At 36.5% G+C, this 17542-nt stretch overlaps 1 protein-coding gene and 1 long non-coding RNA gene across 4 annotated transcripts in view; both read left to right on the top strand.

Moving 5' to 3' along the window:
* Window positions 1-17542, top strand: part of LOC138140000 (nucleolysin TIAR) — a 235537-nt gene that overhangs the window by 19262 nt on the left and 198733 nt on the right. The window lies entirely within an intron of this gene.
* On the top strand, window positions 1573-3166 carry LOC138139978 (uncharacterized). The gene is made up of 2 exons (XR_011162414.1): window positions 1573-1959; window positions 2008-3166. It is a non-coding gene; the product is annotated as an uncharacterized lncRNA (long non-coding RNA).

The following is a 17542-nucleotide window of genomic DNA, read 5'->3' as shown; positions in this document are numbered from 1 at the left end:
TTGTCGAAAGATTTTTACAAATCATGAAATTAACACTACTTGATTGTTGTTGTCACTGGTTCCATAAAATCAAATTTATGATTAGGAAAATTAAATGGAACATGTGGAAACAGATTTAAAAAAATCGAAGAAAGTGATAGAATGTTTCTTAAAGAATAGTGTAAGTGTAACAATTGACTGTAGTTTGGTTTGGTTTGAGACTTTAGAGTTGGTCTGTAATTTTTTTTCGTCTTGTGAGGAGTGGCGTCGATTTTTCCATTTTGTGAATTTTGGAGAGCGGAACGTAGTGAGTTGATTTGCAGTATCGAAATCGAGTTTATTGAGGTTTCCTGGAAGTTGTGTTATATAAAAAGGACGGAAATGAGTCAATGAAATAGCAGCGATCTCAATTGTGAGGCGATCAGTCCTGCCAGTTCCGACGCAGGACAGCTGGCGCCGTACAACTAATTACATACTTGATTTTCTGGTCACGTTCAAACGGTCTAATAGAAATACCATGTTGGGCCGGCTCTCGTTTATTTTATTAAAAACGAAAGGTTCCAGTTAGTTTTTTAGCGAGACCTAAATTAAATACCACAAGTGTTCGGTTTGTTATGCAACGGCGATTGTCACAATGGATACATCACGTAGTCGTGAATAATTAGGAGGGTAACCGACAGGGCAGCCCTCATGACCCGATCACGCGCCCTCAAATAAACAAGATTCCAGGTCTAAATGAAAGCGAGTGGAGAATTCGTTTTGTTGCGAAACTGAGTACCAGGACTAAATTTTCATTTTGGGAAAAATTTACGGACACATTGTACGCATATTTTGTTGCAAAATTATACAAAATCTTGCACTCGCTCAATGTAAATTTATGAAATTTAAATTCAGGTAATTCGGATCAGAATCTCATAACTTGGAACTTGTAGTTCTTCGACCGTGTACGTTCGATCTTTTTAATTGAAAAAAAAAAAAAAATAGAGTTGGCTGTGACCAAAAATTTCAGTTGGCAATTGGTTAAGATATCAATTATCAGATGTCAGTCGTAAAAGTTAGGTTAGTGATTTTGAGAACGTTGAAATCTTGATTTTCATAAAGGTGTGCATTATGTGTGACCTAGCGTGTAGCGTTACGAAACGCCACAATGGCGATTGGCCGGAGTAGGAGGCCACGAGGTCCTACTTATGCTCGCGGGGCTAATAGATCGCAGTTCGAAGACCCGGAACTAGCAGTTAACGCACGGCATTTGGCAACGCGACGCGCCCACCCTGCCTTCAAGTTTTTTACGTCGCTCATTCCGGAAGCGGAAAGTTTCAATTTAGAGTCATTTGTGCCAGCCACCACGGGGGGGCTGGAAGAACACATGTTACCCCCGCAAATGTCAGGCTGAGGTGGCCTCACGCCTCTAGGTTGGCGAGCTGCAACCTATCTTTCAGAACCCCACTTTCACTTTCTCTTTCTCTTCACTTTCTCTTCTTCTCTTCTCAGCGATAGGTGACCGTACGGCAATGTTGGGTCCCTTTTCCTCTTTAGTAACTTGCCGGAAAGTCATCTCCTTCTTTTCAACCCCATCTTTCTTCCTGTCCTTTTTTTGACCTGCGAGTTACGGCAATTAACATCAGGATAGACGTGCACGACTTACCGACACAATACCGTCCAAAATCTGAATTCTCCCGCTCGGTATAATTTCGAGGTAAACAAACCGACGCCATGACGGTCCACCTGTCATGACACGCGCACGTGTAGTACCACCGGAAATGCACATTTTTGATTGCGCAGTACCACGCAAGCGCAGCCCGCCTTATAGCACAACTGAATAAGGTCGAGAATCGCGCGCGTGACGATTTTCGCGATTTATGGGACTGCGGTACCGAGATTAAAAATGCGGAAGTCGGACACTTCGTCGAGAGCCGTCGAAGCGACGCCAGCGAAGCGCCTTTTAGAGTTCGTGGTCGAGTGACCCCTCGCACTATAGAGGTAATTATCGTTCAATTTTGAATTCATTTCACTAAGACCATGTATTAGGGGTGGTTCGATCCAGTTTAGAGTCAATCCCGTTTGGATGAATTGATCCAGTACCGTATCGCAACTTTAGAGTACCGAAAATTTTTGAGTAAAGGAGTGCCGGAAGGACTTCGATTTAGCGCCAAGAACCCCCTTTTTCGCTGAAAGGTAATTACCGAATCTTCCGATTTTCACAACACTAACGACAATTCGTTAGGGGTCGTTCGCAGGGCGATTCGTAGCCAGATCGTTCGCAGGGCGATTCGTAGCCAGATCGTTCGCAGGGCGATTCGTAGCCAGATCGTTCGCAGGGCGATTCGTAGCCAGATCGTTCGCAGGGCGATTCGTAGCCAGATCGTTCGCAGGGCGATTCGTAGCCAGATCGTTCGCAGGGCGATTCGTAGCCAGATCGTTCGCAGGGCGATTCGTAGCCAGATCGTTCGCAGAGGCGACCATTTTGGAGAACATCGTTCGCAGAGGCGATCGTTTATTTTGAGCACCGTATCGCCAAGGTCACACCGCAAGTCAAAAGGACGCTATTCGAGGAGACAACAGACCCGTCATAAAGCTAAGTCGCCATATTTTTTTACCGCGGCATTGCAAAATTTAGGAACGCCTCGAATTTCTCGCTTCTCGCTTTCATAATTTTTGTACGTTCACTAATTTTTTTGAAACTTTGCAAATGTTTAGAATTTTTTTGTAAGAACCTTTTCATTCAATCTCCAGTGTCAACTTAAAGAAATTTCAGTCAAATTTAACGTTTCGGAACTTCACCGATTTAAACTTTCCTATCAGGATCAATTTTAATTTTTTTGTCAAGGTGACACCCCAATCTTGACCTTGGGTTTCATTAAGTTTACATTTAATAATTAGCTCGATCAGAAGGAAGTCTAAGTTCGGGAGGTTCCTCATCAGGAATCAAAACATCTTTTATTTCGTCGAAGAATATCATGTTTAGTTTAAGATTCGGTCACATGTGAAAGAAAAGCTTTTCTGGTTACGACCAAAGTAGATATTAAGGCCACCTAAAAGTACTGGTTCCGCATCTTTCAATTTTCATCTAGTAGTTACAAGCGAACCATTATCGCATTCGTGTGAACCAGTACCGAACCACCAAATACTGTTCTGTGGATAATTTTGCAGTAACCGAATAAACCAAAATTTGTTTAACGATCAGAAAGCGTTTGCTTTTACTTACCTTCGACGAGTAAGATCTGAGCACTTGTCCCGGCAGCTGGACAAGCAACAACCAGCTCAAGACAATAGCTGCCTGGCGCCCAATTTTTTAAAAATCCGAACCCACGCCCTCTGCCCCGAAAAACCCCCTGGGAGCCCGGAGCTGTCACTGGCCAACTTTTGGTCACAAAGAATTTCCTCACCTAGTGTAATGAAACAATGAGATTTAAAACTCCCGCGTCTTTATTCAACGGTGAATCCCATAATATTACTCTTCGCTTCAGGTTTTCAAATGACCTTCGCAAAATCTGGACATCAATTAAATTGCAGTTATCAGTAATTACTTGCATTAATTCAGGAAATGTACCACGCTTGTTTTTGGACACGTTGTTTTTCACGTATGCAAAAACAAAATAATCAAGGCAAGTTGTTGGTAAGTGCCGTGAAAGTCCAGAAACTTTCGTTGAAATTCCTCAAAAACTCGAGGTGTCGAATAGGACCATTCGCCGTTCTCAAGTCTTTCTCCATTTGTGAAGTAACACTGCACAATGAACATTTTTTGCTCTAAAGTGAATATATTGTAATAGCAAATTTTAATAGTCAATAATTAATAATGACAGTTACTATTTTAATGACATCTAATGACATTTGAATTAGATTTTTACGTGCTGCCAACTAAACGTATTAATCATGGCCATCTCGATTTTTATTTTCGAACGTACAGTATATAATATCCCGGCGCCTCCACCATTTTCTTAATATACAGTGAAAACGTCCCTCTTCGAACACCTCTTTATACGGCTACCTTTTTTAGACGATCCGAATTTGCGTTACCCTACGTAACTGTACCCTCCCTAGGCCGGCTCTCTTTTGAACGGACGGGGACAATTATTTTATTCCTCTAAATTGAAGAAAAACTTCTCTTGAACGGACCAGGACCTAAAAAACAAAGCCAAAAAGGTAGCCCATAATGTAGGAGGTCAAATGGTTTCCTGGAGAAATTTCAAAAACGTCGCAATATCTCTTACACAAATATTTCTGGTGACTATCACGTTAGTTTAGTTTACAATACTGATGAGACTGGTTCGTTTTATAGAACTGTCCCCCCTAGGACTTTCGCCCTGAAACAGGATAAACGTGTTGGCGGTAAATTAGCAAAGGAGCGTCTGTGTTACATCAATGTGGCTGGCAAAAAAAAGTATTAGTAATCGGAAACTCAGCAAGACCACGTGCTTTCTGAAACCTCCAGCCAGAAACTACGAGTAATTAGTTGTAATTACTCGTAGTTTGACGCCATAATAGGTGAGCTTGGATGACCACTAAAATAATGACGGATTGGCTTTCATTTTTCTCTAGAAAAGTGATGATTAAGGGAAAAGAAAAATTACTTTTTCTAGATAACGCCGAGTCATATGATCTGACTTGACAACCAAAATTTTACCAACGAGATTGTGGGACAACGTAGAAGCCTAAAAGCATTTCAAAAAAGTTGTAGCTCATGAAATGTTATTTTATTTTTTGACATAAATTTTTTTAAATATTTTTTCCGAGTTCTACATGAAGCCAGTAGCTCGTGGTTAAAATTTTGCCGCGAATTTTAGAGACACCCTGTACATTTTTTTATAATACATATGTAACCAAAAAATACCAATTTCTTTTCGCTCATATTCGTACTTCGTCGGAATGCGTAGAATTCTGATTGTCTGAGATAAAGTTTAGTTTCAAAAATATGTTTTTATTATTAATAATTGTAATAATTTGAAGGGGATTGTTTTTTTTTTGGGAGCGAGTTTTGTTTAGCCGGATGACAAATGTGGCGTGGAGTTATTCGTCATCATTGTGCGTGTTGAGAGTTAACGCTGTGTAACCGCTTCGAATCAGTTGTAGGAGTTAATTATGAAGGGGAGTCTGAAATACTTACATAGTTCGCGACATAACGCGACAGACCACACAAAGTAACGAGGAAGATATGCAAATCGTATTCATTAGAACCTCCATTGTCTCGAATACATGTTCGCTAAATCATTTCAGTATTGCGGGTGAAGCGTTGCGAGTTGCAACCCCGCAGCATGGCCGTCGTTATGCCACAATTCATTACAGTTTTTTTTAGTGAAGGGATGTAATGCGAGTCAGCGACAAGCGCTAAGTGCAATCCGATAACGAACCGGGGATCCACCAACAATTCCGCAAAACCATTGCCGCGGAAAGTGTTGTTAACTTGCAACAACATAGACAAATTGTCATTTGAGCTGTCGCTTTGTCAATCGGACATGTCGCTGTAATTCAATTCGCTCTATTCGCTCTTTTGTCGACGCATATCGCCTGTCACAGGAATTCCGAACGAAATCAGCACATTTTTACACTGGAGAGATCTGCAACCTGACCGCAGACGCCACTATTGAAAAACTGTCTTTGACATGCTTCCGCCACAGAACGGCCGCCCCCGCGTCAGCATCCTTCAAAATCACTCATTTTTAAGGACTCAGACGACAGCTCCCTTCACCTGAAAGACCTACCCGGTCAATAGCCTCGTTTGTGCCGTGTTATCTTGGACATAATCCAATCTGACAGTTTAGTGCACTCGGACTAAACAACGAGAAAAAAAAACAAACACGGAAACGCTGCAAAATTATCAACATTTACAAAAAAAATACCACTGTTATACAGTTAACATGCCACACTCTTTTACATAAGATTTCAAGGCAGATTGTACTCGTAGACGTGCATCAGACTAACAAGGCTAATGTTTTGATTGGTCCAATTACCGAATTAATCAATCAATGTATTTGTTCGAGCGGTTTTTTTCTGACCGCATGAAATTACATCTAGTCATACCAATTTATAAAATGGTAGATTTAAATAATAACACTAATTGTAGACCAGTATTTCAAGCTTCAGTGCCATTGCTTCCATAATTATTATCTATTTGCTTGTTGCTACCTAGTAGCAAACTCAGCCTGAATGCTGCTAGAAATAATAACTGTGTTTTGAATCCGACCTCGATGCTGTGACCACTTTTTTAAACAGAAATTTTTATCCCAAAAACATTTCATCTACAGATAACATAAAAGTAATAAAAAAAAGTAAACTCTCGTAGAAATTAAACTAAATTAAAATAATCCAACGTGGAAACGCTGCAAGCATTCGGGGCACTTTTCCAGGTTCCGCATTATTATCGGAAATTTTTGCATTGTAAATCAAAAATGTTGTGTAATTATGTTGTCAATACTTTAAAATGATGGAAACATTTTCTTTCCCATTGAGATGTTCGACGAAAGGTCAACTTTCTTTTTGTTTTTTTTTCAAGAAACATTTTCCTACAATTTCAATTCTTTCAACCCTTTCAGTTTCGGCGCAATAACATCATCACCATTTCTGATTTATGTAGATGTGTCGTGTATGACCTTTAGATTTCGTTTGAATTCCACCGATTCAATTAATTCGATTAATGAAATCAATAAATGAATTCGTCGCAAAATACTGATATTATTGTACTGAATACCTATGTCTTAGGTGGTAGCATAAATCGCATAAATAAATTGTACATTACACAGGTGAAACTTTTACATTTAGGGGAGAATACGAGTTTAAAAAGAATTATAATAAAAAGTTTCGACAGCAAATAACCATATTGCGGTTAGGAAGTTTTTGAGGAAATACCCAACAAATTTGAACAGTCAATGTTCTGGAAAGTGATTTTTTTATAAAGATTTAATATCAGAGATCATCTTTGCGGGGACGAAGGGACGAAAGGATTTTGTCGAACGTAACCGAATGAAGAATTTTTGGGTGATGGTGTGTTCTGGGTGATTTATTATTATGAAATAATTTAATTGATGAGGAAATTTTTAAACCAGATGGTGGCCTCAAGCTGAACGTACCAGTGAATTTGATTATGGATTTATTCCAGCCTGAAATCAGCCCCGTCAACAAATATTATAGGTTTTTTTTTATATGCCAATGCGTAAACACCACAAATTTAAAAGGATTAATAAACAAAAATGTTCCATATTTTTCAACATTATTTTCTCTCCTTCAACAGATAGTAAGACGTAATATGGCATGAGGTTTTTAACAAATTGTATCAAGCAACATTTGAAATCAATCTAATATAAGTTTACTCATCGATATTCTCTCATAAATAAAATATGTACCGGGTGAGTGAAGTTTTACCGTCCGCTCGATAAACCCTATTAAAAAATTAGTAAAAATTACGAAACTTTAGGGTTACATTCCCTTAATATAAGACTTCAAATGTGTGTAATCAATTTTCCCTTATCACTTAATTCAGAGTCATAAAATTAAAAAAATCGATTTTGAGTAAACAAATTTTTTTCGTACACGCTCATAATTTACAATTAATTCAAAGAACACATATACGAAATTCGCATCAAAGCATAATTATTGTTTTTGAATTATTCCAATTTTAACATTAAGAGCGAAAAATGACCAAGATTTACAACTGCAGTGTCATAAATAAATATCTCATTGTTGGGAAACATCTGTTGACCACTTTTCTAGTAATTCTTAAGTCCCTAAAGGGTACCATAAACAACCTACGTCAACTTCTTTTGTGTAACTGACCGCCCAATTTAATAATAGGTAATAAGATTATACAGGGTGTCGCACAATTAACGTATTCCAAGTCGGGGGTCTTGTAGGGAAAAATCTCAGGAATCTCGAAAAAATAAAATAAAAAATACCGGGGGGGGGGGGTCTTTACAAAGATATATGAGTCTGAAGGTTTAAACTTTTCATCATGTTTTCTTCAAATAAAAAATATAAATGGTTGACATTCATTTTGAAATATGGTGAGGATGATTATGTAAAATATTAAAATATAAATGAAAAGATATTTCTTGAAAAAACAGCTTTAGGTAGGTATCTCGAAAAAATAAAAGTTTTATTTTTCCAATTTTTGTTCAAAAGGGAAGTACAACATAGCTAGAATATTAATCAGGTTCTTTTGAACAAATATTGGCAATTTTGATATTTTTTTTCAAAGTGACAGCAATTTTTTTTAACATTTTTACTTGGTCGACAGGATGTCCCCTACTAAGCCCCGAACTCGAAATACGATAATTTTAAGGCACCCTGTATGATCTTAAAATTAGTGTATTGTGTAACAGGTAATCGATATCCTTTTGAAAAGAAATCCCAGTCGTAAATATAATTTCGGATGCGATTCGATTATTCGAGAAAAGTGGTCTGTTTCCGGATGACTCTTGGTGATCTGTTATGAAATTAAGTACGTGAAGGTAATTAATTGATGGAGATGGTAGCGATTTGGTCGTCTGGGCGTGCGTAAGAAGGCGAGTAAGAATCTAATTTGCCCTATTTAATATTTGCAGACCCTTAATGCAGTCTGCGGTAAATAATACATTAGTACGGTTCTAGTTAACTCAATTTGATACCTAAATAGAATACCGACTGTCACCCTCTTTGAGAATCCACCGCTTTTACCCATTCACTTCATTTCCGAATAACATCCAGAATAGCTTTGTGCCTAATATATTAATATCAAATTTTGTTAGTCTATTGTGAAAGAGGCAGAGCCCGTTTTTGATACGGAACGATTTTATAATTAGACGGCGAAACTCTGGTTCGTTTGAAAGGGAAGCGTTAAGTGGTGATTGAATCCGTAATAGGTTAAATTTTAAAATAAAGCCTCTCTCACAACCGGTATAGTAATCGTCTCATTGCAAAATGTTCCCTTAAATTTTATCTGGTTATTCCTATTGTGTTTAAAAGGCAAACTAAACATTCAGCGCCGCATTCCGCCATAAACCATATTCTTATCAAAGTGGTCTTTGTTCTCCTAACATATTATTCGCATTCCTCCATGATAGTCAAGCCGCCACGTTTAAGCGCTCTGCACTAAACTCATTTATGTAGGGAGCGTAGCTTCATTTATTGCATTTATGAATCATTTTTCAGTGATTCAAATCCGACCGCTCGTTTACAATTTTTTCCTTTTCCACAGTCGCACAAATAGGAAAATGCGTATCGATGGTTGCATAATTTCGTTTGAGTGTACGCTACTGGTTGTCTAGATAGGAATGATTTTAACAAACGTGTTGGTCGGATGAGATATTTTGATCTTTTAGTTTAGCTACAACAGTCCTCCAAATCCTGGTCTAATTATCACGTCTGTCACTTGAACGAGGTCTGAATTAAACGCTGCAGCAGAGCCGGTGTCGGGATTTATTCATTGGCTGCGTTCCGGTTTTGCATAATAATAGCTTTTTCAATTTTGTTATTAGTTGAAAAAATACATTTAATTTCAGCTTGTAATTCTGCTGCGAATGTTTGGGACATCTGAGACCCACGCAGTTGTCGTTTTATTTGCATCTTGGTTCGGTAAAGTTTTTCAGGAAGAGAGCCAGAATTACAGTTTTATTGCCGTAATTGATTGTATAAGCGAAAATATGATAATTGTGGGCAGAGGGAGACAGTTTTAAGTTTGAAATTATTACCACATTGTCTTTTCGATTTGCACCGTGAATATTTATGTTAATCATTATTAGGAAAGTTTAGTGAAAGTTATATTATACAGGGGAGTGAGGCCTGAAAGAAAAGGAAAAGAACAGAGGGCGATGAGCGAAGCAAGCCTAATTTAATAAGGGTAAAAACGGAGAGAGTTCAATTTTACTTTCGGTCTGGCGTTAATATATTCTTCAAGTCTGGTAGTAGAGGCTGCTACATGTTAAAAGTTTTGCACCATGCAGTTTACACTGTTGAAAGACAGGCAACTTTCACAAGTCATTGTTTGCAGGGGAATTTTCTAATTAGAGATTCTTTACAAATGTTCATCCACACAAATCTGATGAATATTTTAAAAGGGGTGTCGTGTTCTTTCGACGTCTCATTTCCACCTCTCTTTGCTTTCTTCTCGCTTGTCCACGTGACAAATTTCCCTTGATTCACCTGCAACTTCCTTCAGACACTTACAAATGACCGACACCTCATATCTTTGCACACGTGTCATGTAAAACGACTCATAAAAAACTGGTGAGGCCAACAAATGCTCTCACATCTTGCAGCGAAATAAATTTCAAGGAGTTCATCCAACAGCAAAAGAAAAAAAATGCCTACAAAAATTTAATAATTGCCGATGAAAGAAAAAAATAAAGTGATTTATATATTTTTTATAAAGAGGTAGAATTAACTTTTGAAATGAGATTTTAAATTAACATTTTCAATAAATCGCCAAAAAGTGAACGAGAAATGAGCAAATGTAAAAATATTATCCGTTTTAAATTAAATCTCGAGACCGAAAGACGAAATTTATGAAACATGCATAGCACATCGGGGGGTGAAAGAAAAGTGCGTTCGAGAATTAGCCAGTGAAAAAATTCGATGCCAATACATTAGGATAGAATTTATTTTTTGGATTAGATCCAGCAATGTATAATTTTTTGTGTTCAGGAACCAAAATGAATCCATAATTGTTTGTTAAAGTTGTGTTTACGGATCTTGTTTTTGGCTTTGCGAGCGGCATTTGGGGGTGTAGTTAATTGAGTTCATTGTTAAAACATGTCGGTCGTCTGTGGAGGGGTCGGTGGAAGATAGAAGGGAGTCGTTAGTATGAAATGTTAAACGAAACAGCGCCATTTGAATGAAATATGACGTGGGAGGCGTTCGGAAAATATTTTCAATTGACTTATAATATTATTCAGTGTATAACGTATTGTATAGAATATTTTGCGGTTTATATAAAAGATCTAAAATATTTGGGGGCAAAGAAGCGTATCTCAGCTGATACATCAAGAAAAATAGTCGTCATGGGTGCTGTTCCGGCGGCAGTGCAGACTCCACGTTGAAGAAAAACGCCGAACAATGGGGGAGGAAAAGTCGAATACCATAAAAACTCCTCCTGTAAATTGTTCTTAGGAAAATGATAAAAAAATTCGCCGCATAATCATAATCGGCAGCGTAAATTCAAATCCGACTAGAAAATGAAAGCGGTATTAGAGCAAAAACTAATTACCTTCGAACCAAATATTACACAATCTTAAACAAGGCTAAATAGGCAGTTATCTAAATGAAAAATCTTAACGCTTTTAACGCTTTATTCGCGAAACTGTGCAGATAATGCGGACTTTGTCTGACTAAAACAAGAGCACCGCTTTAATAATTTCGATATAATAATTAAAAGGGACCAATAAATCGCGAAATTTATGTATCAGATTAAATCAATTCTATTAAATAGGCGCCATTTGTCATGGCGGAAGTGGCACACGCGCTACGGGAGCGTTCCCGACATAAAAGTTTAGCGAAAAAAAAACTGTCAGAATTGATGTGAACACATAAAAGCAATATGAAATGAGAAACGGGCATAAAGCGAATACGGTAAGTACTTTTGCAAAAAGAACGCGGGAAAACTATCTGTCACCATTGAGTGATGTTTATCGTTAAGTATTTCCTCAGGCTGATATGAATATGATATCGGCGCACCATGTGGCAGACTCGCTCTGAAATTCCCTTTCTGTGACGGAACTTATGTTATAAATATATTATTACCTAGCCCTGTTCCGACTACTTTACGTCAACTTTCTTCCTCTATGCTATCTTCACCGGTTTTATTCTGTTTTAAATAACACCGGTATCTATTCGCGTACAGATCATATTTGCATCCGAGCCAAAACAAACTTTTAATGGACGTTGTATCGCAACTACATCAAAATTACATCAAACTCGCTCGGCGCATCCGCCAATTTTTCATCGCCAATTTACACGTTGATTTATAGTGATTTTACATTTTTTTTTTCTTCACTCAAACTATTTTTAATAGATTTTGACGTATCTACAGGTTGGATTTAATGTAGCCTGATGCATTTGCCCGTTGGTAATTGAAATCTGCAAATATAATACAGCCAACGTACACCAATGCGGTTTCCTTCTTTTAAAGCATATTTCCGAGAGGTTACTTTGCATTGGCGTACATTTTAAAAATGTGATAATATTTTATTATAGGCCGAAAAAGTGCATCTTTTTCGTCCGAGTCTGGGTTTTCTAGTCGAGGCGCAGCTGTTTAATGACATGAATTTTTGGTGACAATTCGAAAGACCCTTTAAATGTATGTTTACCGTATTGTATTCACTTTTCTGTATTATATACATATTACTATTTCATATCGCATACTGTCTCTAAAAAAATATATTTATTATCTGAGCAATTTCATACAAAATAATAAGTAGTGATTTTATTTCTTATTTTTTAAAATATCATATTTTTGAATAACGTACTTTTTTTATCTCGTCGCATCCACCAATTTTGGAAAAATAAATTAGTATACGGCAGTAGAAATAATTCCAAATTTTTATGTTAAAGTCATAATATTGTTATTATAAACAAATTTATAGCAAATATTTGCATAATGTGGTTAAATTGAAAAACTGCAGCTACAATTTGTACAGTGAGATCGAAAAAAAAAGAGTTGGCTGTGACCAAAAATTTCAGTTGGCAATTCGTTGAAATTTCAATTATCAGATGTCTTAGTGATTTTGAGAACGTTGAAATCTTCATAAAGGTGTGAATTATGTGTGACCTATCGGTTGTAAAAGAATCATGAGGAGTTCCAATTGTATTTACGAACTAGAGTAAATGTTCGAAATGTCTGCCTTCAGCTTCCCAACATAATGCTACTCTTCGCTTCATGTTTTCAAATGGCCTTCGCAAAGTCGGGACATCAATTAAATTGCAGTTATCAGTAATTACGAGTATATACTTGCATTAATTCGGGAATTGTGCCAGGTCTGTTTTTGAACACGTTCTCTTTCAAAATAATCAAGACAAGTTATTGGTAAGTGCCTTGAAGATCCGGAATGACAGTTACTATTGTAATTGATGACATCTGATAACATTTGAATTAAATTTTTACGTGCTGCCAACTGAAGAGTATTAATAATGGCCATTTCGATTTTTTTTAATTTTCGATCGCACGGTACTTCGCAGTGCAAATAAATTTGCTTTAGATTTTTATTTGCTCCAAGTAGAAAAGTGCAACTAGTTTTTCAGCGACAATATTGCACCTTTTACAAAATAATTGTTGATTTACAGTGTTGAACGAACACAGTTTATTCTATAAATAAATTCTAGTTTTTAGTAAAGGCGAAATTATTTCCGTACGAATCGATTTTTGTCAGTTCTGTTTGAAGTAGAAGTAGATTAAATTTTACACCCCACTCACTCGTGTGTAACACACAATTTAAAGTTCCACGTCGATGTTACGTTTGAAAAATTAAAACCGAACATAGCGCAAATACTGAAGCTAACAAAAAACCGCATGTGTTGATTTGACTTTTAAAATAATATTTCAATCCAAATATTTCATATAATTTATGAGCCGTCCATAATTTACGAATTAAAATTTTCCACTCGCTTCCGGAATTACTGCTCGTAACCAGATCTCGTATTTTAATGGAAAGGCCATTGTTAAATGGAAATAATCAGAAATTTTAAAATATGCATAATTTGGGGGAAATGGCCACAAACAAGCGCTATTTATTTTTATTTGCCCGGTTTGCAGCGTAATGCAAGCAGAAATTTTATTTTGTCTTTTTCCACCGACAAACCAGAATATTTACATTTATTTTAAATAAATAAATTTACACAAGTTATTTGCGAGTGAGCAAATCCCAAATTAAATTTTTAGACAAAACAACAAAGAGAACTTGAAAGTCTTTACGAATTCACCACTTGGTTACCTTTCCGTTAATTACGTTGGCATTGATTATCCAACTGCGAGGATTCTTAATGAAATTTTAATTATTATTGGTTACAGTGACACCGACAATGATCGAATTCAGATTCAGGAGGGTGCTGTTTATTTAATGACGTTCATTGTTCCAATAATCAGAATAAATTCAATTTTTATTTTTTGATTTGTGTTAATGTATTATACAGGGTGTTTTTGAAAGTTGTGAAGAAATTTGAACCACGAGCTACTGGCTTCATGTAGAACTCGGAAAAAATATTTAAAAACACCCTGTATTTTTCCCGACGTGGAAATCTGTCAAAAATTAATAAAATGTACAGATCTTTGAAAAAATAGTCTTCAGTTGGGCAACACACAAATCAATAACAGTGTTGTTTCAGCAATTGTACAGCTTGTTGGTGTTTGTTTTGTTGGTCAGGAAAAATAACAAACGTGGTTCTTATAAGTTATATGTAATTGTATAAATTCCCGTCAAAATTTTATTTTAGGTGGAGTAAATCAGGTGGTTGAAATGATTTCAAATCGATGACGAGTGTCTTTGTGAGTTTTTTCATTAAGTTGAAAACCCTTCAGGCTTGTATCAAGTTTGAAGAGCGGAAAGAGCGCATCAGATGATAATAAGGCAATTTAAAACGATAAGTTTTTCGTCCCTCATTGAACATTCGCATTTGATTGGAATAAGAAAATGGCGATAGAATGCAACGAAGAGTCCTAATTAATTAAATTTGAATCTATGGGTAAATAAAAAAATTGCCGGCTCCAGCTGGAAATTTAAAGTTAAAGACTTTTCCAATTACGGAAGTAATTTACGCTTTTTCATGTTATACTAAATTTATTTAGCTTAAAGTTTAAAATTTTCATATAAATGACTTTTACTTTTCATTTTCAACTTTGGCGGAACAAAAATAAACTAATTTTATGGCTGAGTGTAGCGCCACCGTTTCGACTAATGTTTAATGCCCAAAAATTATCCGCCCGTCTGAGTTATCATTTGTGATAATTGAAAACAAGTGACGTCGGAAAGGGAAGTTGGAAACAATATGCTAAAGATTCGGCTTTATTTGGGAGTACATCTATCAATAATTCACTCCTTAATCTCGGGAAAGTTCGGCCCAATTTTTCTATGAACTCAAAACATTTGGAAAAAATGCGCGAACGTGTGAAAAGTTGCTAGGGGGGCGGTTACAACTCGCGAGGGATTCGAAGAGGCAAACTAGATAATTAATTCATCAAGGGAAAGTTTTTCGGTGGCAGCGATCGGACTGGTGTTAAGTTCCGAGGTAAATACTCGTATATAAAGTTGTGCTTCGGTGGAACTCTCCAAGAAATCGCTATGAATAGGAAGAGGCGATTAGTTTAAGGATTTTGGGGTGAACAAATCTTTGTTTCTGATTTGGTAAAGGCGAAGTCGCGAGATGTAACGTTGTAACTGGATGGGTAAAAGAGACAAGATTGAAATGTTCTGTGAAGCAAACCGAATGAACGCCGAATCGATACACTATGCACGAAGCCGGAAAGGCAGAATTGCGAGTATTCTTTTTAGAGTGGTCTATTTGTCAAAGGCTCGATAACGATCCGTTCCACCCTTGAATCTCTACAATTCAACAACAACGAGAACAAATCGCAATTAAATAATTAACGACCCTCAAACACCGACGATATACCCATTCCGTAAATATTTGCGCCTCTGTATGTTCTTGGATTTTGTTTCAAAGAAGCCGACTGTTTCGAGTGATGCTTAACCTTGTCAATATTGAAAGAACCGTTTCAATTTGTTTGAAATCTCTTCACTGCTGCAAATCCGACCAATCTTTATCTTATTATTTCCCTAAGCCGTTTGTCGCGAAATATTAAAACCTTTCCCCTCATTCGATTTCTTTTGCATTTTAATTGCTCTATTTTGCGGAAATAATTCCACAAAAGGTCTACTTCTCAAGTACAATTCGGAAATTACAATTAGTTGGACATTTACAAAGCACTTCTCTATCGATCAAAAACATCAAACATTTAACGCATTTCAAAAATTATTTTATTTTTAGTTTTATTAAATGTCATCAGTCAATAGGGTTTATTCAAAACGGAGCAAATTTATTTTGTTCGTAATAAGTAGTAAGTAGATTAAACGTCTTGTCCACTTTTGAAATAAACTACTTCCTTTTTCACAAAAATGCATTTTAATCTGTCGATACTTGATTTACGCCCTAACATTATTGAGCGCAGTGTACAAAGTATCGGTGAGTGCCAAAATGATTGGCGGGGGACAATTTCAACATTTGCATTAAATTTTATTGTCAACCTTGGATGTTTCTTTGTTTTGGTTTGAGGTCAATTAAAATTTTTACATAAATTTTTTTTTTTAATTTATAAATGTAATATAATTAATCAACTTAAGTACATAACATTTTTGTTTTACAATACAAAAACTTCCGATAATAATGCGGAATCTGGAAAAGTGCCCCGAATACTTGCAGCGTTTCCACGTTGAGTGGCAAGGGAAATCCTTTCGAAAAGGAATTTCTTTGATTTTGAAAATAAAATAAAAATAAAATTAAATAAACAAAATTATTGTATCGGTAGGTCTTGGGCAAGGTCAAGCGCGGGGAACAGAGCGGTGCGGGAGGGTGATCCAGGTTTGCGCTTATTAGTCCTAAGAGATTTTGTTGCAACGTTAGTTTTTTAATCATAACTTGATTAATATTCCCTCAAAATTATAATAATAAACACCATCGTAATCAGAGAATATCTGTCTTTAGTTCTTAAAGAATACATTTTTTCGATTTGAGGCTTAGTTTTGGAGCAATGGAGTGAGGAACGTAAAAATGCGGCAAAATTAACGAATTTTTGGAGAGCGTCGAACAGAGATACAGCCATTTGAATTTTATTCTTTCCATAAGACGCAATACATTTTTGAAAATTGTTTATTTTTTTACAACCAAACGGCCACAGAGAATATTACAAAGTTTCTACCAAAAAAATATTTGAACATCGGCTATCCGATACGCTACGTTACTCGAAAATTTTGAATAACGCCCTTTTGCACACGACAATTTTTGAACTTTTTTTTTTTGGAAGTTCACCTATACATGACCAATCGATTTAGCAAGTTGTCAGCTTTTTGCCATTAACTACCCACACGACGAACTTTTTAAACCTGCGAGTCGGAGCACCAGCGAATATTTTTGTCATTTCATTTCCCGACGAGAATTTTATAATTCGTATCATGCGACTTGGCAATCATGGAGCTGACTATCTGGCAACAGTGCGTTAAAATGAAGCGCCAGGCTTTGCCATCTAGAACACAATTATTGTTTTTGATCGTGACGTCACTGTAAAGGCTTTTTTTCCAACTCGAAAAAACTGTTTTTTTGCTTAACAGGCTTGAAAATGGTCGTTGGGGTTGGTTTTTTGGGAGTGAAGCAGCGAAGGTGACGGGATTTCCAAAGCGAAAAAACTGGTTTTCTTTTGCTTAACAGTGTTGAAAATGGTAGTAGCATCTGGGAAAAAAAGTTCGCGAGATGGTGAAGGATGTTTTTTTTAAATTCTTCAGCAACATCTTCATTGATGGAAGTTAATGAATTATCCGAGGACAATAATTTAACAGCTCCTTTGATATCAAAATTGGCTACTTTTGCTTCTACTTTCTCAGCTAATGATAAATTT

The sequence above is a fragment of the Tenebrio molitor genome, chromosome X (genome assembly GCF_963966145.1).
Source record: "Tenebrio molitor chromosome X, icTenMoli1.1, whole genome shotgun sequence".
Taxonomy (NCBI): Eukaryota; Metazoa; Arthropoda; class Insecta; order Coleoptera; family Tenebrionidae; genus Tenebrio; species Tenebrio molitor.
The sequence above is the reverse complement of the archived record's forward strand: the minus strand, read 5'-3'. Positions and strand labels throughout refer to the sequence as shown.